General features: G+C 41.3%; 5 long non-coding RNA genes across 14 annotated transcripts; all 5 read left to right on the plus strand.

Annotated features, from left to right (window-relative positions):
* Positions 1-4,816: 4,816 nt before the first annotated feature.
* Positions 4,817-5,409, plus strand: LOC116802557. Its single transcript, XR_004362826.1, has 3 exons — positions 4,817-5,253; positions 5,311-5,336; positions 5,395-5,409. It is a non-coding gene; the product is annotated as an uncharacterized LOC116802557 (long non-coding RNA).
* A 337-nt stretch (positions 5,410-5,746) lies between these two features.
* LOC116802575 lies at positions 5,747-7,087 on the plus strand. Of its 3 annotated transcripts, none has more exons than XR_004362871.1 (3): positions 5,747-6,385; positions 6,446-6,835; positions 6,891-7,087. It is a non-coding gene; the product is annotated as an uncharacterized LOC116802575 (long non-coding RNA). The 3 variants fall into 3 exon arrangements; XR_004362872.1 differs by having other exon boundaries at positions 5,747-6,058; positions 6,126-6,835; XR_004362873.1 differs by having other exon boundaries at positions 6,290-6,649; positions 6,760-6,835.
* A 6,732-nt stretch (positions 7,088-13,819) lies between these two features.
* Positions 13,820-16,355, plus strand: LOC116802558. 7 transcript variants are annotated; one of them, XR_004362831.1, is made up of 7 exons: positions 13,820-14,342; positions 14,399-14,414; positions 14,491-14,956; positions 15,024-15,647; positions 15,734-15,908; positions 16,012-16,094; positions 16,149-16,355. It is a non-coding gene; the product is annotated as an uncharacterized LOC116802558 (long non-coding RNA). The 7 variants fall into 7 exon arrangements; XR_004362828.1 differs by having other exon boundaries at positions 15,024-15,331; positions 15,405-15,908; XR_004362829.1 differs by having other exon boundaries at positions 13,820-13,944; positions 14,054-14,342; positions 15,024-15,908.
* Positions 16,356-17,857: 1,502 nt separating this feature from the next.
* On the plus strand, positions 17,858-18,610 carry LOC116802562. Of its 2 annotated transcripts, XR_004362838.1 has the most exons (4): positions 17,858-18,015; positions 18,085-18,225; positions 18,289-18,343; positions 18,405-18,610. It is a non-coding gene; the product is annotated as an uncharacterized LOC116802562 (long non-coding RNA). The 2 variants fall into 2 exon arrangements; XR_004362837.1 differs by having other exon boundaries at positions 18,085-18,343.
* Positions 18,611-19,429: 819 nt separating this feature from the next.
* LOC116802563 lies at positions 19,430-19,809 on the plus strand. The gene is made up of 3 exons (XR_004362839.1): positions 19,430-19,446; positions 19,505-19,530; positions 19,589-19,809. It is a non-coding gene; the product is annotated as an uncharacterized LOC116802563 (long non-coding RNA).
* The last annotated feature ends 46 nt before the right edge of the window (positions 19,810-19,855 follow it).

Raw genomic sequence — 19,855 nt, forward strand, 5'->3', positions numbered from 1 at the left:
GGAGTCATCAAGTTTGCAATTAGATAAGTATTATATTATACATATATATTTCCCAGTAATAGCTTGTGTTCCCTTGTTTCAATAGTTGGAGTCTTGGAAGCTGGAGCTGCATGCTTGACGTCAGCAGGATGGAGCCGTCTGTTATCGTCTGCTACTTTGTCTGTCCGGTTTGTTATTATTTATGTGTCCTTGAGTAGTTTTTGTATCGCATTCTTATTTATTTTCTTTTCGTTGCAGGTTAGGAGAGAATTCGTCGAAGATACAGAACTGATGAGAATAATACAATTTAAGGACAAGTTTTTTCAGCATATTGATGTGGCAGCTGCGCCACGCAAATGATCCTTATTTATGCTTTGGCATCAGGAGAAGGAGACGGCATCATAAAATTGTCAACTTTTTGTGTTTAAAATCGCGAAAGTTGGCGATTTAGTTTTGCTTTTGCGGTGCCTGTCTCATGATTTACGTGCGCATAGTCGGCAGGGTGAGGTCGCATTTTTTGTATCTGCTGGTTTGCCTGTCAGGTTTGCAATTTTCTGTGTGTCCTTGAATAATTTTGTATTATATTCTTATTAATTTTCCTTTCCTTACAGATTATCAGGAAATCATTGAAAATACAGTAATGAGGAAATTTATACAATTTGGATAAGGATTTTAATTCTTTTTAATATGATGTCGGCTCCGGGATAGTGATCCTTTTTTGTGCAGTGGCATCAGGAGGTGGACACGGCGTCTTAGGATTATTAATTTTTTGTGTTTATAATCGCGAAAATAGGCGATTTCGTTTTGTTTTTGCGACGCTCGCCACCTCTTGTCAGTTGCTTTAGATGTGGAACAGCAGTTGGTTGTGGTCAAGTAGGTAAGTGCATTTGATTGTTTTGTTTAGTTTGTTTATGGTTAATTGTTTTATTTTTAGGTTTTAGCGTCAGCTCTTGTAGGCGCTCGTCGATCTGGATTTTGAGAGTAGCAGGAAGGATGGATTTTGCAGCTCCGCGCTGGGTGCCCTGGTCGAAGCGTAGGCAGCTTTTGTGGCCCGTCTTTTGCAGCGCTGCATTGCAGGTAGATTGCATCGGTGATGAGGGATACTGTCAGGGATACTGTCAGGGACCGTGTGGCGAGAAAGTTCAGGTAAGTGACGTTGTGCATGAATTGCTGCAGCGAGTCGCCTTTTATTCATCATGTTTCTGCCACGCTAATCCTTTTTATATCGATCTACCGATTTTTCTTTTATGTCCTGGTTGATTTTCTCCTCATCGTTTCTTCAGGATCAGCTGGAGTGCGTTGTCTTGGGCTTGTTCATCCGGGTGCGTTGAGGTGAGAGCATTGTTTATATTTTATTGCTGTTATTTACTTGTATTTGTATTCCAGGAAAATTAAGCTGAGTCGAGGAAGGTGGTGACCGTGCACGAGTTTGGGAGCTGACTGGAGTGCGCTTTTCCATCGGATATAGATATCGTTAATATATTTATAAATAGATGTAGATTTAATTGGATGTGTCCATGTCCAGATTATTGTTTCTTCCTTGTATGATTAAGGCCATTAAAATGTCAATTTTCTTCTCTAAGTTGTCGACTCTATTTGCTAGGTTTGTTGTGTGGTCGTCCGAGAAGCCTTTTTGTATGTATGGATTGGAGTTTCTTGGCGATGGTGTGGCTACATCAATAACTCTTGGTTTGAAACTAGCTCTGGCAGCTCTGCTGGTGGTCGGAGGGCTGTCATTGCTAGCTTGCATGGGATTTGAGTTACCTTTTTCAGGTTCCTGGTCATTTTCTTCACTCCTTTGTTTTCGGAGCATGTCCTGGTAATTTTCCAGATGTCTTTGCGCTGGATTGCTTGTCCTGGATACCAGTCTTAGCTTTGCGTTGTGTTTTGAGGTTGTCCTACCCTTTTTGGGTATCTTGTTAATATTTCGGCGCCATTTATTCAGCCGGGTTTGAATGGCAGTGTCGTGGGAAGAAAAACGTGGCCTTCTGTCGTTCATATTTTGACGGAAGGGATTTAATACCGACTTTCTGGCAGCCTCCTGGCGGGCTTCAGCGATTGATCTGCTCAGGATTGCTGAGCTATGTGGTAGCCGAGGGGTGTTATTGCGTGGAGGAGGGCCCTGACGTCTATAAAAATTTTTAGTTGCGTCTTTAATTGTACGTATTTTGTTTGTGTCAATGTTGTTAGCCGCAAGCTTTTGTTTTTCTGCCTTGTAAACTGGGCATCCCTTGTATGCACTAATGTGCTCTCCAGAGCAGTTGACGCAGGTAGCAGGGGTGGTTCTTGGCTTGGTGCAACAGGATGACAGGTGGTCGCCAGCGCATTTCATGCATCTTGGTGGCCTCATGCATGAGTTCTTGGCATGCCTGAAGCCCTGGCATCTGTAGCATTGGACCGGCTCCCGTGTCCTGTTTTTCCTTTCAATATCCACTTTTTGTCCACCGATTTGTTTGAGTGAGATAATTTTGTCGTGACTGCCGTCCTTGGCCATGACGATCTCCACTTCAAACATGCGCATGGGGCCGCCTGTAGCCGGATTCGTCATATTTCTGACGAAGCGCGCGGTGAATCCGAGTGTCAGCAACTCCTTGACAATCCACGAGCATGGAGTGGAGTGGTGGAGATGTCTGATTACTATTCGGAAGCCCCTCTCAGACTTTGGCTGGTTAGTGAATAGAGGAAAGCCGTTTGCTATAAGGACATCTTTGATTTTGTGGAAGGCGGTCATGTCCTTGGCCTGAATCCTGATCCCGTTCCCTTCAGTTGCCCTGGTAGTGTAGCTGGAGACTCCTGCTGTATAGTTTAGCTTTTCCAGGAGCGGGACAATTTCTTTGACGTCGTCAACGAGTATGGGTGGCGCTCTGCAGCTTAGTGGCATGAGTTTCCAAGGTGGCAGCTCAGCATCTGTATTTTGAGGGGGTGCCGTCGTTGCGCTGCGTGCAGGAGCATTGGTGCTGCAGGGTAACGGCTGGTGTGAGAGTCGATTCCTAGTTTTGGATTCCTCATATACAGATTTGGCTGCCTTGCTTTGGAAAACGGGTGTGGTGAGGGGTGGGAAAATGCTGGGAGACTTGAAATTGGTGGTCACGCATAAACGTTTATTTGGCGTCTTAAAACTGGGGCAGTCCAGGTCGTCATTAGTCCTCTTGGCCGGGGTTTTCGTAGTTGGAGCCGGAACTGAAGGTGCCACAAAGATTGGACCTGTTCCAGCAACCACTTCCGAGAAACTCATGGGCTGCTCGTTTGGGCTCTTGGACGGTGATTTAAATAAGTCCCGCTTGGCAGCAGGCCGACTAAGGGTGCGAGCTTTTGCTAAATTCCCCACAGTGGGCATGGATCTATTGTTGGGTAATTTTAATTTTAAATCGCCCTGAGCATCAGGGCGTAAAGAAGCACTCCTTTGGTGAGGGGAAATGCTTCTTTTCCCAGTATTTATGGAGAGATTGGTTGGTTTCTTGCTTAAACTAAGCTTAGAAGCAACCGGCTTGTGGTTAAAGATTGACCAGAAAGCATTGACAGTTGTACTAGGTCTTTCCTCCTGCTTGCTTTCGTTAATTTGTATAAGTGGTGGAGCAATTTCACCACTGTCAATATCATTGGCTTTGTTGAGTTTGGTTTTTGAATTGGCAAGCGCGGGAGATTTAGAGCAGCTTTCTAAATTTGTTTCGGTGGCTTTATTTATTTGCGTGTGTGTATCAGAAGGAGGGGAAGAGGCATAAAGTCCGATTTTGGTGGATGAGCTCAGATTTTTCTCTGAGCTGTCGGTGTGTGGGAGAGAGGGGAAATTTCCCAAAGCGTCGCTCGGTTTGGCGCCTCTTAATTCTATGTCCGTATTAGTGGCTGCAGCTGCATTAGTGCAGGTCGCTGTGGTGGATGTGAACTCTCTTTGAGTAGCGTCGGTGTTTGTGGGTGCGGTTGTATTTGTGTGAGTCGTTGAGGGGAGTGAATTTCGCTTATGTGTTTGTGAAGAGAATGGAGGAGAAGAAGGCGATTTCCCCTTCGAGATGCTGCTTTTGGCGCCAACATTGGCTGCAGCAGTATTGGTAATCGAGAGGGGGTCTCTTTGGGCATTTTTGGCATTTATATTCTCTTTCATATTTAGAGAAAGGGAATTAAAGAAATTCATGGCTACCCAAGAAGAGTTAATTGGGCTTTTCTTTTGTTTTAAAGGCAATTTCTTCTGGTTAATATTGGTCGTTTTAACCAGGGAATTGCCAGACCCGTGAGACATAGGCGAAATATTTACGTGAATAGGGGAAGATCGCTCGCTAGAGGTAATTGAAAGTACCTCGTCTTCAGAGAAAAGGTGGTCAGAACTGGACATTTTTGATTTTTATTATATTTAAAAATTTAGGCGATAATTATAGTGGTATAAATACCCTGGATCTTTTATTTAAATGTGTTCTCCAGTTTTATCGTTTCCTTGCTTTCGAATTTCTCCTTCTCTTCTAAGATTTCTCCGGGTGTGCTTTCGCGCCTTTGTAGGTGGAGGTACGGAGACAGAATGAATTCTGTTCCGCATCCACAATTTTATTTTGCCTTTGATTACAATAAATGCAATATGTAGGTACAATAATTTGAATTTTTAGAGTATAACATAGCATGGGGTGAGTTTGGGGCTGGACATAGATTAGTATTTAATGTTAAGTTAGTATTTTTCTTTGTAGGCTTTAGATTATAACAGTGACATGGGCTGGTAACATTATCATATGCTTGTTTTGTATACATTTTTTTTAAAATGAAATTATTTGCAATAAACATTAAAATTTTAGACTAACATTGTTTTATTTATTTCTTTTCAGGTACCCCCACCAGAAGGGCAGGAGCACCGCGTCGTTGAGGGCCTCAGGAGTCATCACAGGTAAGTTTTGTTGCATTTTGGCAGTGGTCTGTTGCGGCCACTGGAAGTGGGCCATTTGCAACAAGTATGTCCGGCCGGCGTTGCAGGTTAGTAGTTCTCGGTTTCAGCATCCCTCGCCGCGGTCGTTTGATTAAGGTAAGTTGTATCGTTAGTGGCAAGAATGTAATCCCACGAAGCTGTCATTGCGTTTATATAGAGCTGCTGGCATTATGATGGTGGAGTTCGTCTCGTTGTGGCAGAGAAGTCGTCAGTGAGGATTGTGGCTCGATCAATCACCGAATGAAGCCAGGTGCGCCGCGTCTTGTGGCCATATCGTCGGGATTGGCAGCTTGGGGCCGCCGGTTCGAGATTTGTTACAGAGGGCCGTCGTAACGTTATAGGCATGGAAATGGATGCAAAAATAGTATTTGGTAAGTATTATATATGTTATTTGTTTTTTATGATTGCGTTAATTTTTGTTGTTTCAGGTACATTGAGTGGAAATTAAATTAAGGTAAGTATTATATTTGTGTATATTTGTTTATATGATTGCGTTTGTTATTGTTTTTCAGGTACTTAAAGGAAGCTTGTCTGGGGTGAGTATTGAGTATTTTTTATAATTGCGTTGATTTTGTTTTTGCTTTTCAGGTACGTTTTGTAAGAGCTGGTTTGGAGGACCTTTGTTATTGTGCAATTGCAGCTGGGATGCCGCAGATATGGAGTCATCAAGTTGCAATTAGATAAGTATTACATTTTAAATATAAATTTCCCAGTAATAGCTTGTGTACCCTTGTTTCAATAGTTGGAGTCTTTGAGGCTGGAGCTGCGTGCTTGTCGTCAGCAGGATGGAGCAGGCTAATAGTATCTGCTACTTTGTCTGTCCGGTTTGTTATTATTTATGTGTCCTTGGGTAATTTTTGTATCGCATTCTTATTTAATTTCCTTTCATTACAGGTTAGCGGAAAATTCGTTGAAGATACAGAACTGAGGAGAAATATGCAATTTAAGGACATGTTTTGCAGGATGTTGGTGTGGCATCTGCTCCACGCAATTGCTCTTTATTTATGCAATGGCGTCAGGAGATGGAGACGGCATCATAAAATTGTCGGTTTTTTGTATCTATAATCGCAAAAGTTGGCGATTTTGTTTTGCTATAGTGAGGCCCGTCTCCTGATTTACGTGCGCATCATCGGCAGGATGAGGGCGAATTTTTGTATCTGCTGGATTGCCTGTCAGGTTTGCAATTTTCTGTGTCTTTGATTAATTTAGTATTATATTTTTATTAATTTTCCTTTCTTTATAGGTTGTCGGGAAGTCATTGAGAAAACGGTACTGCGGAGATTTATACAATTTGGAGACGGATTTTAATTCATTTTAATATGGTGTTAGTTCCGGGATAGTGATCCTTGTGAGTGCAGTGGCATCAGGAGATGGAGACGGCGTTGTAAGGTTGTCAGTTTTTTGTGTTTATAATCGCGAAGGGTGGCGATTTTGTTTTTCTTTTGCGGAGCCGGTCTTCTCTTGATGGTTGTGTTGGATCACCAGTTGGCTCTGGTTATTGAGGTAAGTGCTTTATTTATTTGTTTTGTTTATTTTCTTATTGGTTAATTGATTTGTTTTCAGGTTTTAGCGTCAACTAATGTAGGCGCTCGTCGATCTGGAAGATTATCTGAGTAGCAGGAAGGATAGTTTTTGCTGCTCCGCGCAAGGTGCCCTGATCGGAGCATAGGCAGCTTATATGGCCCGTCAATTGCAGCGCAGCACTGCAAGTAGATTGTATCGGTGATAAGGGATACTACCAGGGACTGTGTGGCAAAGAAAGTTCAGGTAAGTGACGTTGTGCATAAATTGCTGCAGCGAGTCGCCTTTTATTCATCATGTTTCTGCCACACTAATCCTTTTCATATCGATCTACCGATTCATCCTTTATGTCCTAGTTGGTTTTCTCCGCATCGTTTCGTCAGGATCAGCTGGAGTGCGTTGTCTTAGGATTGCTCATCCGGATGCGTTGAGGTGAGGGTATTGTTTATTGTTTTTGTGCCATCCACTAATTGAATTATTATTCCAGATAAATTAGGCTGCGTCGAGAAGGGTGGTGACAGTGGAGGAGGTTTATAAGCAGACAGACGTGCGCTTTTCCATCGGATAAAGATATCGTTTATTTAGATGTAAGAGGATATAGATTTAATTTGATGTGTCCATGTCAAGATTATTGTTTCTTATTTGTAAGATTAAGGCCATTAAAATGTCAATTTTCTTTTCTAAGTTGTCGACTCTGTTTGCTAAGGTTGTTGTGGGGCCGTCAGAGAAGCCTTTTTGTGAGTTAAGATTGGAGTTTCTTGGCGATTGCATGGCTTCATCAATAAATCTTGGTTTGAAGCTAGCTCTGGCAGCTCTGCTGGTGGTAGGAGGGCTGTCTTTGCTAACTTGCGTGGGATTTGAAGAACCTTTTTCAGGTTCCTGGTCATTTTCTTCACTCCTTTGTTTTCGGAGCATGTCCTGGTAATTTTCCAGGTGTCTTTGCGCTGGGTTGCTTGTCTTGGATGCAAGTCTTGTCTTTGCATTATTTTTTGATGTAATCCTACCCTTTTTGGGTAATTTATTAGTGTTTCGGCGCCATTTATTCAGTCGCGTCTGAATGGCAGTGTCATGGGAGGAAAAGCGTGGCCTTCTGTCATTCATGTTCTGTCGGAAAGGATTTGACACCGACTTTCTGGCAGCCTCCTGGCGTGCTTCAGCAATTGATCTGCTCAGGATTGTTGAGCTGTGTGGCAGCCGTGGGGTGTTATTGCGTGGAGGAGGGCCTTGACGTTTATAGAAGTTGTTAGTTGCGTCTTTAATTGTACGTATTTTGTTTATGTCAATATTGTTAGCCGCAAGCTTTTGTTTTTCGGCCTTGTAAACGGGGCATCCCTTGTATGCACTAATGTGCTCTCCAGAGCAGTTGACGCAGGTAGCAGGGGTGGTTCTTGGCTTAGTGCAGCAGGATGACAGGTGATCGCCAGCGCATTTCATGCATCTTGGTGGCCTCATGCATGAGTTTTTGGCATGCCTGTAGCCCTGGCATCTGTAGCACTGGACCGGCTCCCGTGTCCTGTTTTTCCTTTCAATATCCACCCTTTGCCCACCAATTTGTTTGAGTGAGATAATTTTGTCATGACTGCCGTCCTTGGCCATGACAATCTCCACTTCAAACATTCGCATGGGGCCACCTGTAGCCGGATTCGTCATGTTTCTGACGAAGCGCGCTGAGAATCCGAGCGTCAGCAACTCCTTGACAATCCACGAGCATGGAGTGGAGTGGTGGAGATGTCTGATTACAACTCGGAAGCCCCTCTCGGACTTTGGCTGGTTGGAGAATAGGGGAAAGCCGTTTGCTATAAGGACATCTTTAATTTTGTGGTAGGCGGTCATGTCCTTAGCCTGAATCCTGACCCCGTTCCCTTCAGTTGCCCTGGTAGTGTAGCTGGAGACTCCTGCTGTATAATTTAGTTTTTCCAGGAGCGGGACAATTTCTTTAACATCGTCGACAAGTATGGGTGGAGCTCTGCAGCTTAGTGGCACAAGTTTCCAAGGTGGCAGCTCAGCATCTGTATTTTGAGGAGGTGGCATCGTTGCGCTGCGTGCAGGAGCATTGGTGCTGCAGGGTAACGGCTGGTGTGAGTGTAGATTCCTAGTTTTGGATTCCTCATATACAGATTTGGCTGCCTTGCTTTGAAAAACGGGTGTGGTGAGGGGTGGGAAAATGCTGGGAGACTTGAGATTGGTGGTCACGCATAATCGTTTACTTGGCGTCTTAAAACTGGAGCAGTCCAGGTCGTCATTAGTTCTCTTGGCCGGGGTTTTTGTAGTTGGCGCCGGAACTGAAGGTGCCACTAAGATTGGACCTGTTCCAGCAACCACTTCCGAGAAACTCATGGGCTGCTCGTCTGGGCTCTTGGACGGTGATTTAAATAAGTCCCGCTTGGCGGCAGGCCGACTAAGGGTGCGAGTTGTTGCTAAATTCCCCACAGTGGGCATGGATCTATTGTTGGGTTTTGATTTTAAATCACCCAGGGCATCAGGGCGTAAAGAATCACTCCTATGATGAGGGGAAGTGCTTCTTTTCCCAGTATTTACAGAGCGAATGGTGGGTTTCTTGTTTAGGCTGAGTTTAGAAATGTCCGGCTTAGGGTTAAAAATTGACCAAAAAGCGTTGACAGTTGTACTAGGTTTTTCCTCCTGCTTGCTTTCGTTAATTTGTATAAGTGGGGAAACGATTTCCCCACTGTCATTATCATTGTCTTTTTTGAGATAAGAGTCAAGATTGGCAAGCGCGGCAGATCTAGAGGAGCTTTCTAAATTAGTTTTGGTGGCTTTATTTATTTGTGTGTGTGTATAAGTAGGAGGGGAAAAAGCATTACGTCCAATTTTGGTTGATGAGCTGGGATTTTTCTTTGCGCTGTCGCTGTGTGAGAGCGAGGGGAAATTTCCCATAGCGTCGCTCGGTTTGTCGCCTCTTAATTCTATGTCCGTATTAGTGGCTGCGGCTGCATTAGTGCTGGTCGCTGTGGTGGGTAAAGACTCTCTTTGAGTAGCGTCGGTGTTTGAGTATGCTCCTGTATTTGTTTGAGTCATTGTGGGGAGTGAATTTCGCTTTTGTATTTGTGAAGAGAATGGAGGAGAAGAAGGCGATTTCCCCTTCGAGATGCTGCTTTTGGCGCCAACATTGACTGCAGCAGTATTGGTAATCGAGAGGGGGTCTATTTGGGCATTTTTTGCATTTAGATTCTCTTTCATATTTAGAGAAAGGGAATTAAAGAAATTCATGGCTACCCAAGAAGAGTTAGTTGGGCTTTTCTTTTGTTTTAAAGGCAATTTCTTCTGGTTAATATTGGTCGTTTTAACCAGGGAATTGCCAGACCCGTGAGACATAGGCGAAATATTTACGTGAATAGGGGAAGATCGCTCGCTAGAGGTAATTGAAAGCACCTCGTCTTCAGAGAAAAGGTGGTCAGAACTGGACATGTTTTTTTTTTATTTATTTTATTTAAAATATGTATTATTTTTATTAAAAATAAAAAGAATATTGCGATAGTTGTGGTGGTATAAATACCCTTGATTTTTGATTTAATGTGTTCTCCAGTTTATCGTGTCTTTGATTTGAGTTTCCTCCTTCTCTTATAAAATTTCTCCAGGTGTACTTTCTTCCTTTCGTCTTTATGTTTCTTCTCCTTTTTCCTTTTGGTTATGGCGGCGTCTTTTCCAAATTGCACAAATAGTTCACTGTTATTCGCTTTTCGTTTGACTAATAATGTTTATTGTTGTCGCGGTTTTGAACTTTGCGGCCGGAAGACAATTTTAAACAATTAATTTGTCTACTAGAAGGACGATTTTAGTTAATTTGCGCGTGGGGGAATTTGGCAAGCAATCGCGTTTATTGTTATTAAATAAGTTTAATTTAATTGTTTATTTAATTATTTAATATATTTTATTTATTTATTTAAATTATTATAACGTTGCTTTTTTTTCTTTTATTTTTTTTTTTTTTTCAACTTTACTGGTGGAGGTACTTTTTTTTTTTTTAACTTTACTGGTGGAGGTACGGAGACAGAATGAGTTCTGTTCCGCATCCACAATTTATTTTGCCTTTGATTACAGTGTGTGTAATATATAGAACAATTATTTGAAATTTCGAATTTTACATTGCATGGGGTGAGTTTGGGGCTTGGACATAGTTAGTATTTAATGTTAAGTTAGTATTTTTTTTTGTAGGCTTTAGATTATAGTCAAAGACATGGACTGGTTACATTATCGTCTTGCATGTTTTGTTTACATTAATAAAATGTAATGATTTTACGAAAAACATTGAAATTTAGGACTAACATTGTATAATTTGTTTCTTTTCAGATACCCCCGCCAGAAGGACGGAAGCATCGAGTCGCTGTGGAGCCTTAGGAGTCATTACAGGTGAGTTTTTGTTGCATTTTGGCAGTCGTCTATTGCGGCCGTTGGAAGTGGGCCGCTGGCAACAAGTGTGTCCGGCCGGAGTTGCAGGTGATTTGTTCTCGGTTTCAGCATCCCTCGCCGCCGTCATTTGGTGAGTATCAATTGTATCGTCAGTGGCAGTTTTATGCAATTGTTTGAGTATGTTGCAGATAGAATTGCCGTTCATCAGGAAGAGGAGTTGCGATGTGTTGCCCCACGCAGCTGTCATTGCATTTTTTGAGAGCTGCTGGCTATATGGTGGAGGAGTCGTCTCGTGGCAAAGAAGTCGTCAGAGAGGATTGTGGCTCGGTCTATCACCGAGAGAAGCCAGGTGCGCCGCATCTTGTGGCCCTGTCGCCAGGTGTGGCAGCTTGGGGCCGCCGGTTCGAGATTTGTTGCAGAGGGCCGCCGCGAAGAAATAGGCATGGAAATGGATGCAAAAATAGTGTTTGGTAAGTATTATATATGTTATCAGTTTTTTATGATTGCATTAATTTTTGTTTTTTCAGGTACGTTGAGTGGATTTTAATTTAAGGTAAGTATTATATTTGGGTATAAATGTTTATATAATTGCGTTTATTATTGTTTTTCAGGTACTTAAAGGAAGCTTGTCTGGGGTGAGTATTGAGTAGCTTTTATAATTGCGTTGATTTTGTTTTTGCTTTTCAGGTACGTTTTGTAGGAGCTGACTTGGATGATCTTTGTTATTGTGCAAATTGCAGCTGGAATGCCACGGTTTTGGAGTCATCAAGTTGTCAATTAGATAAGTATTATATTATAAATATATTTATCCCAGTAATAGCTTGTGTTCCCTTGTTTCAATAGTTGGAGTCCTAGAAGCTGGAGCTGCGTGCTTGTCGTCAGCAGGATGGAGCCGTTCACTAGCCTCTGCTACTTTGTCTGTCCGGTTTGTTATTATTTCTGTGTCCTTGAGTAATTTTTGTATCGCATTCTTATTTATTTTCCTTTCATTGCAGGTTAGGAGAGAATTAGTCGAGGATACAAAACTGAGGAGAAATATACAATTTAAGGACAAATTTTTCAGCATATTGATGTGGCATCTGAGCCACGCAAATGATCCTTATTTGTGCAATGGCGTCAGGAGATGGAGACGGCATCATAAAATTGTCAACTTTTTGTGTTTATAATCGCGAAAATTGGCGATTTTATTTTGCTTTTGCGGTGCCTGTCTCTTGTTGTCGGTTGCGTTGAAGGATTTACGTGCGTGGCGTCAGGATGATGGAATCGCATATCTGTATCTGCTTGTTTACCTCGCAAGTTTTACGTTTTTCTGTGAGTCCTTTATTAATTTTGCATCATATTCTTATTGATTTTCCTTTCTTTACAGGTTATCGGAAAATAATTGAACGTACCATACTGCGGAAAATTATGCATTTTAGAGACGGATTTTGAGACTTTTTAAAAAATGGTGTCAGCTCCGCGCTAGTGATCCTTAAACGTGCAGTGGCAACAAGAGGTGGAGACGGCGTCGTAAAGTTGTCAATTTTTTGGGTTTATAATCGCGATAGCTGCCGGTTTTGTTTTTCTATTGTGGAGACCGCCTCTTCTTGTAGGTTGCATTGGATCACCATTAGGCTGTGGTCAAGGAGGTAAGAGCAATATTTGATTGTTTTGTTTAATTTTTTATTGGTTAATTGTTTTGTTTTCAGGTTTTAGCGTCAATTAATGTAGGCGCTCGTCGTTCTGGGATCGGCCCGTCTATTGCAGCGCAGCATGCAAGTAGGTTGTATCGGTGATAAGAGATACTACCAGGGACTGTGTGGCAAGTTAACTTTGTAGGTGGAGGTACGGAGACAGAATGAATTCTGTTCCGCATCCACTACTTTATTTTGCCTTTGATTACATTTTATGCAATATGTAGGTACAATAATTTGAATTTTTGAGTTTAACATAGCATGGGGTGAGTTTTTGGGGCTTGGACATAGTTAGTTAGTATTAATTTTAAGTTAGTATTTTGTAGGCAAGGATTTCAGACATTGACATGATTGGTAACATTATCAGCTTTTTTTTAACTTTGTAGGTGGAGGTACGGAGACAGAATGAATTCTGTTCCGCATCCACAACTTTATTTTGCCTTTGATTACAATAAATGCAATATGTAGGTACAATAATTTGAATTTTTGAGTTTAACATAGCATGGGGTGAGTTTGGGGCTTGGACATAGTTTGTTAGTATTAAATTTAAGTTAGTATTTTATATGCATGGATTTCAGACATTGACATGATTGGTAACATTATCAGCTTGCATGTTTTGTTTACATTTATAAAATGAAATTATTTTGCAAAAAACATTAAAATTTTAGACTAACATTGTTTTATTTATTTCTTTTCAGGTACCCCCATCAGAAGGACAGGAGCACCGCGTCGCAGAGAGCCTCAGGAGTCATCACAGGTAAGTTTTGTTGCATTATGGCAGTGGTCTGTTGCGGCCGCTGGAAGTGGGCCACTTGCAACAATTTTGTCCGGCCGGCGATTGCAGGTTAGTTGTTCTTGGTATCGGCATCCATCGCTGCCGTCATTTGGTGAGTATAAGTTGTATCGTCAGTGGCAGTTTTATGCAATTGTTTGAATATATTGCAGATAAAATTGCCGTTCGTCAGGAAGAGGAGTTGCAATGAGTTGCCCCACGCAGCTGTCATTGCATTTTTTTTTTTTAACTTTACTGGTGGAGGTACGGAGACAGAATGACTTCTGTTCCGCATCCACAATTTATTTTGCCTTTGATTACATTTTGTGCAATATATAGGTACAATTATTTGAATTTAGAATTTAACATTGCATGAGGTGAGTTGGGGATTTGGACATAGTTAGTATTTAATATTTAGTTAGTATTTTTTTTTTTTTTTGCTTTAGGCTTAGATTATAGACAGAAACATGGACTGGTAACATTATCATCTTATATGTTTTGTTTACATTAATAATTTGTAGTAATTTTACAAAAAAACATTGAAATTAGGTACTAATATTATACATTTTATTTCTTTTCAGGTACCCCCGCCAGAAGGACGGAAGCACCGAGTTGCTGGAGGCCTCAAGAGTCATTGGAGGTGAGTATTAGTTGTGATTTGGCAGGAAATTTGCTTCGGACGCTGGATGCGCGCCACTTGCCATATGTATGTCCGGAAAGCGTTGCAGGTAATTTATTGGTGGTAAGAATATGACGCGCCGCTGTCATTTGTTGGTTTTCTCTTCCACCCTCAGTGGTAGATGTTTGCGATTATTTATTTAGCTTGTTAAATTGCAGGTCAGCTTCGGCGGTCGTCGGGAAGAGGATGCCTGAAGAAAGGTCCGGAACAGCGGTCGTCACGTAGTTTTGGAGCTGCTGCCATTATTGTGGTGTGATCTGTCTCATTATGGCAGAGGAGTCGACAGTGATGATTGTGGCTTGGTCGTTCATCTAGGGTGGCTAGGTGCGCCGCGTTTTGTGGCCATTTCGTCAGGGTTTGCAGCTTGGAGCCTCCGGAACGTGATTAGTTGCCGAGGGCCGTCGCAACGATTGGGGCCATGGAAATGGAAGTAAAATTAGAGATTGGGTGAGTATTATATTTGTTATTTGATTTTGTGATTGTGTCATTTTGTGTTTTTTCAGGTACGTTTAGTGGGAGGTAAGTATGATATTTATAATTTTTTGTTTTTATAATTATTGCATTAATTTTGTTTTGTTTTATTTTTGTTTTTCAGGTACATTAGGTGGAAGCTAGTCTGGTGGTAAGTGTTATAATTGTTTTTAAGGTTGCATTAATATTTTGTTTTTCAGCTGCGTTTTGTAACTAATTGGGAGGCCCTTTGTTTTTGGAACATGGCAGCGGAAAAGCCGCGGGTTTAGGGTCGTCGAGTTGGCAATTAGATAAGTGTTTTGTTAAAGTAATTAATTCCCAGTTTTAGCTTGTGCTTCCTCGTTTCAGAATTTACAATCTTGGAAAGAGCAGTTGCATGCTTATCGTCAGCAAGATGGAGCCGCCTGTTGTCGCCTATTGTCGCCTGGTTATTTGCCTGTCCGGTTTGCTTTGTCCTTAATTAATTATATTTTGTATCATATTCTTATTAAAATTTTTCCTTTCGTTGTAGGTTAGCGGAAAATCCGTGGGAGATGCGATACTGAGGAAAGGAATTTTGTGTTTTTCTTTTCAGGTACATTTGGTGGGAGGTAAGTATTATATTTATAATTTATGTGTTTTTATAATTATTGCATTAATTTTGTTTTTGTTTTTCAGGTACATTTGGTGGAAGCTAATCTGGTGGTGAGTATTTTAATTGTTTTATGGTTACATTAGTCTTTTGTTTTACAGGTACGTTTTGTGACTAATTTGGAGGCCCTTTGTTTTTGAAACATTGCAACAGGAGAGCCGCGGGTTTAGTGTCGTCGAATTGGCAATTAGATAAGTGTTTATTTAAAGTAAATAATTCCCAGTATTAGCTTGTGCTTCCTTGTTTCAGAGTTCACAATCTTGGAAAAAGCAGTTGCGTGCTTTTCATCAGCAGGATAGAGTCGCCTGTTGGCGTCTATTAATTTGCCTGTCCGGTTTGTAAATTTATATTTGTCCTTAATTAATTTTCTTTGTATCCTATTCTTATTAATTTTCTTTTCGTTGTAGGTTTTCGGAAAAATTTGTGGAAGATGCGATACTGAGGAAAAGTATACAATTTGAGGACAAGTGGTACGGTTTAATTGTGTGACGTCAGCTCCGCGCTAGTGATCCTTATTGGAGAAGTGGCATCAGGAGGTGGAGACGGCATCGTAATGATGTCGATTTTTTTTGTGTTAAAAGGCAAAAAGTTGGCTTTTTTGTTTTACGTTTGGTGGAGCCGTCTCCTCTTGTCTAATGCATAGGATGTGGGTAAGCTATGTCTGCAGTGGGTGAGGTATTTGCTTTGTTTGATTTTATTTTGTTTATTTAATTTGTTGTTGATTGTTTACTTTTAGGTTTTAGCGTCAACTCGCTGTTGGCGCTCGTCAAGCTGGAAATTTATGGGAGCAGCAGAGTGTCCTGTTCGACGAGGTGGAAGCGTTGTTGGCCCGTCTTTTGCAGAGCATCAATTTGTGTAGATTTCAGCGTTGATAATAGATACTTCAAAGGACCGTGCGGCAAAAATTTCAGGTAAGTGACGTTGTGCATAAATTGCTGCAGCGAGTCGCCTTATATTCATCATGTTTCTGCCGAGCTAATCCTTTTCATATCGATCTTCCGATTCGTCTTTTAGGCTCTGGTTGGTTTTTTCCGTATCGTATCGTCAGGATCAGCTGGAGTGCGTTGTCGTAGGCTTGTTTATTCGGGTGCGTTGAGGTGAGAGTGTTGTTTATATTCCTTTGCCATTTTATAATTGAATTAGTATTCCAGGAAAATTGGGCTGCGTCGAGGAAGTTGATGACCGTGAAGGAGTTTGGAGCAGACTGACGTGCACTTTTCGGTCGGATATGGATATCGTTAGAATAGATATAAGTAAGAGTAGATATAAGTAAGAGTAAATTTAATTGGATGTATCCATGTCAAGATTGTTATCTGTTCCTTGAATAATTAAGGCCAATAAACTGTCAATTTTCTTTTTTTTTTAACTTTGTAGGTGGAGGTACGGAGACAGAATGAATTCTGTTCCGCATCCACAACTTTATTTTGCCTTTGATTACAATAAATGCAATATGTAGGTACAATAATTTGAATTTTTGAGTTTAACATAGCATGGGGTGAGTTTGGGGCTTGGACATAGTTTGTTAGTATTAAATTTAAGTTAGTATTTTATATGCATGGATTTCAGACATTGACATGATTGGTAACATTATCAGCTTGCATGTTTTGTTTACATTTATAAAATGAAATTATTTTGCAAAAAACATTAAAATTTTAGACTAACATTGTTTTATTTATTTCTTTTCAGGTACCCCCATCAGAAGGACAGGAGCACCGCGTCGCAGAGAGCCTCAGGAGTCATCACAGGTAAGTTTTGTTGCATTATGGCAGTGGTCTGTTGCGGCCGCTGGAAGTGGGCCACTTGCAACAATTTTGTCCGGCCGGCGATTGCAGGTTAGTTGTTCTTGGTATCGGCATCCATCGCTGCCGTCATTTGGTGAGTATAAGTTGTATCGTCAGTGGCAGTTTTATGCAATTGTTTGAATATATTGCAGATAAAATTGCCGTTCGTCAGGAAGAGGAGTTGCAATGAGTTGCCCCACGCAGCTGTCATTGCATTTTTTGAGAGCTGCTGTCTATATGGTGGTGGAGTCGTCTCGTGGCGAAGAAGTCGTCAGAGAGGATTGTGGCTCGGTCTGTCACCGAAGGAAGCCAGGTGCGCCGCGTCTTGTGGCCATAGCGTCAGGATTGGCAGCTTGGGGCCGCCGTTTTAAGATTTGTAGCAGAGAGCCGCCGCAACGGAATAGTCATGGAAATGGATGCAAAAATAGTATTTGGTGAGTATTATATATGCTATTTGTTAATTATGATTGCATTAATTTTTGTTGTTTCAGGTACATTGAGTGGAATTAATTTAAGGTAAGTATTATATTGGTGTATATTTGTTTATATTGTTGCGTTTATTATTGTTTTTCAGGTACTTAAAGAGGAAGCTAGTCTGGGGTGAGTATTTTATTGCTTTTTTAATTGCGTTGATTTATTTGCTTTTCAGGTACGTTTTGTATGGGCTAAATTGGAGGCCCTTGTCGTTGTGTTATTGCAGCTAGAATGCCACGATTTTGGAGTCATCAAGTTTGCAATTAGATAAGTATTATATTATTAATATATATTTCCCAGTAATAGCTTGTGTTCCCTTGTTTCAATAGTTGAAGTCTTGGAAGCTGGAGCTGCGTGCTTGACGTCAGCAGGATGGAGCCGACTGTTATCGTCTGCTACTTTGTCTGTCCGGTTTGTTGTTATTTATGTGTCCTTGGGTAGTTTTTGTATCGCATTCTTATTTATTTTCCTTTCATTGCAGGTTAGGAGAGAATTCGTCGATGATGCAGAACAGGGGAGAAATATAAAATTTGAGGACAAGTTTTGCAGCATAAAGGTGTGGCATCTGTGCCACGCAGATGGTCTTTATTTATGCATTGGCGTCAGGAGGTGGAGACGGCATCATAAAATTGTCAGATATTTGTATCTATAATCGCAAAAGTTGGCGATTTTGTTTTGCTTTAACGGGGCCCGTCTCCTGGTTTACGTGTGCGTCATCGGCAGGATGAGGCCGGATTTTTGTATTTGCTGGTTTGCCTGTCCGGTTTGTATCTTTCTGTGTGTCCTTGATTAATTTTGTATTCTGTTATTATTAATTTTCCTTTCCACACAGATTATCAGGAAATCATTGAAGAAACGGTACTGAGGAAATTTATACAATTTGGAGACGGATTTTAATTCTTTTTAATATGATGTCAGCTCCGGGATTGTGATCCTTTTTAGTGCAGTGGCACCAGGAAGTGGAGACGGCGTTGTAAGATTGTCAATTATTTGTGTTTATAATCACGAAAGATGGCGATTTTGTTTTTCTTTGCAGGGCTCGTCTTCTCTTGTTGGTTGCGTTGGATCGCCAGTTGGCTGTGTTTATTGAGGTAAGTGCTTTATTTAATTGTCTTTGTTTATTTTCTTATTGGGTTATTGTTTTGTTTTCAGGTTTTAGCGTCTCTTATGTAGGCGCTCGTCGATCTGAGAGAATTTAAGAGTAGTGGAAAGGATAGATTCTGCAGCTCCGCGTTAAGTGCCCTGAACTAAGCGTGGGCAGCTTATATGGCCCGTCTATTGCAGCGCAGCACTGCAAGTAGATTGCATCGGTGATAAGGGATACTAATCGGGACCGTGTGGCAAGAATGTTTTTTACATTTCAGGTGGAGGTACGGAGACAGAATGAATTCTGTTCCGCATCCACTACTTTATTTTGCCTTTGATTACATTTTATGCAATATATAGGTACAATAATTTGAATTTTGAGTTTAACATAGCTTGGGGTGAGTTTGGGGCTTGGACATAGTTAGTATAAATTATAGTTAGTATTTTTGTAGACTTGGATTTCAGACAATGACATGGATTGGTAACATTATTGACTTGCATGTTTAGTTTACATTTTTAAAATGAAATTAATTTACAATAAACATTAACATTTTAGGCTAACATTGCTTTATTTATTTCTTTTCAGGTACCTCCGCCAGAAGGACGGAAGCACCGAGTCGCTGGGAAGTCTCGGGAGTCATCACAGGTAAGTTTTGTTGTAAGTTGGCTGTGGTCAGTTGCGGCCGCTGGAAGCGAGTCACTTGCAACATGTTGCAGGTGATTTGTTCTCATCTGCGGCATCCCACGCAGCCGTCGTTTGGTGAAGATCCGTTATATCGTCAATGGCAGTTTTATGTAATTGTTTAATGAGTTCGTTTGTATTGCAGATGCATATTGCCGGTCGTCAGGAAGAGGAGTTGCGAGTTGTCCAACGCAGCCGTCAATGCGTTTTAATTGAGCTGCTGGCATTATGGTCGTGGAGTTCGTCTCGTGGCAGAGAAGTCGTCTGTGGGGATTGTAGTTCGGACAATCACCGAAGGGAGCCAGGTGCATCGCGTCTTGTGGCCATAGCTTCAGGATTGGTTGCTTGGGGCCGCCGGTTCGAGATTTGTTGCAGAGAGCCGCCGCAACGAGATTGCCATGGAAATGGATGTAAAAATAGAATTTGGTAAGTATAATATTTGTTGGTTGTTATTTGATGATTGCATTAATTTTTGTTGTTTCAGGTACATTGAGTGGAAATTAATTTAAGGTAAGTATTATATTTGTGTATATTTGTTTATATAGTAGCGTTTGTTATTGTTTTTCAGGTACTTAAGGAGGAAACTAGTCTTGGGTGAGTATTTATTGATTTAATAATTGCGTTGATTTTTGCTTTTCAGGTACGTTTTGTGAGGGCTAAGTTGGAGGCCCAGGTGCGCCGCGTCTTGTGGCCGTATCGCCAGGAGTGGCAGCTTGGGCCGCCGGTTCGAGGTTTGTTGCAGAGGGCCGCCGCAACTAAATAGGCATGGAAATGGATGCAAGAATAGTATTTGGTAAGTATTATATATGCTATTTGTTAATTATGTTTGCATTAA

The sequence above is a fragment of the Drosophila sechellia genome, unplaced genomic scaffold (genome assembly GCF_004382195.2).
Source record: "Drosophila sechellia strain sech25 unplaced genomic scaffold, ASM438219v1 U_164, whole genome shotgun sequence".
Lineage (NCBI taxonomy): Eukaryota > Metazoa > Arthropoda > Insecta > Diptera > Drosophilidae > Drosophila > Drosophila sechellia.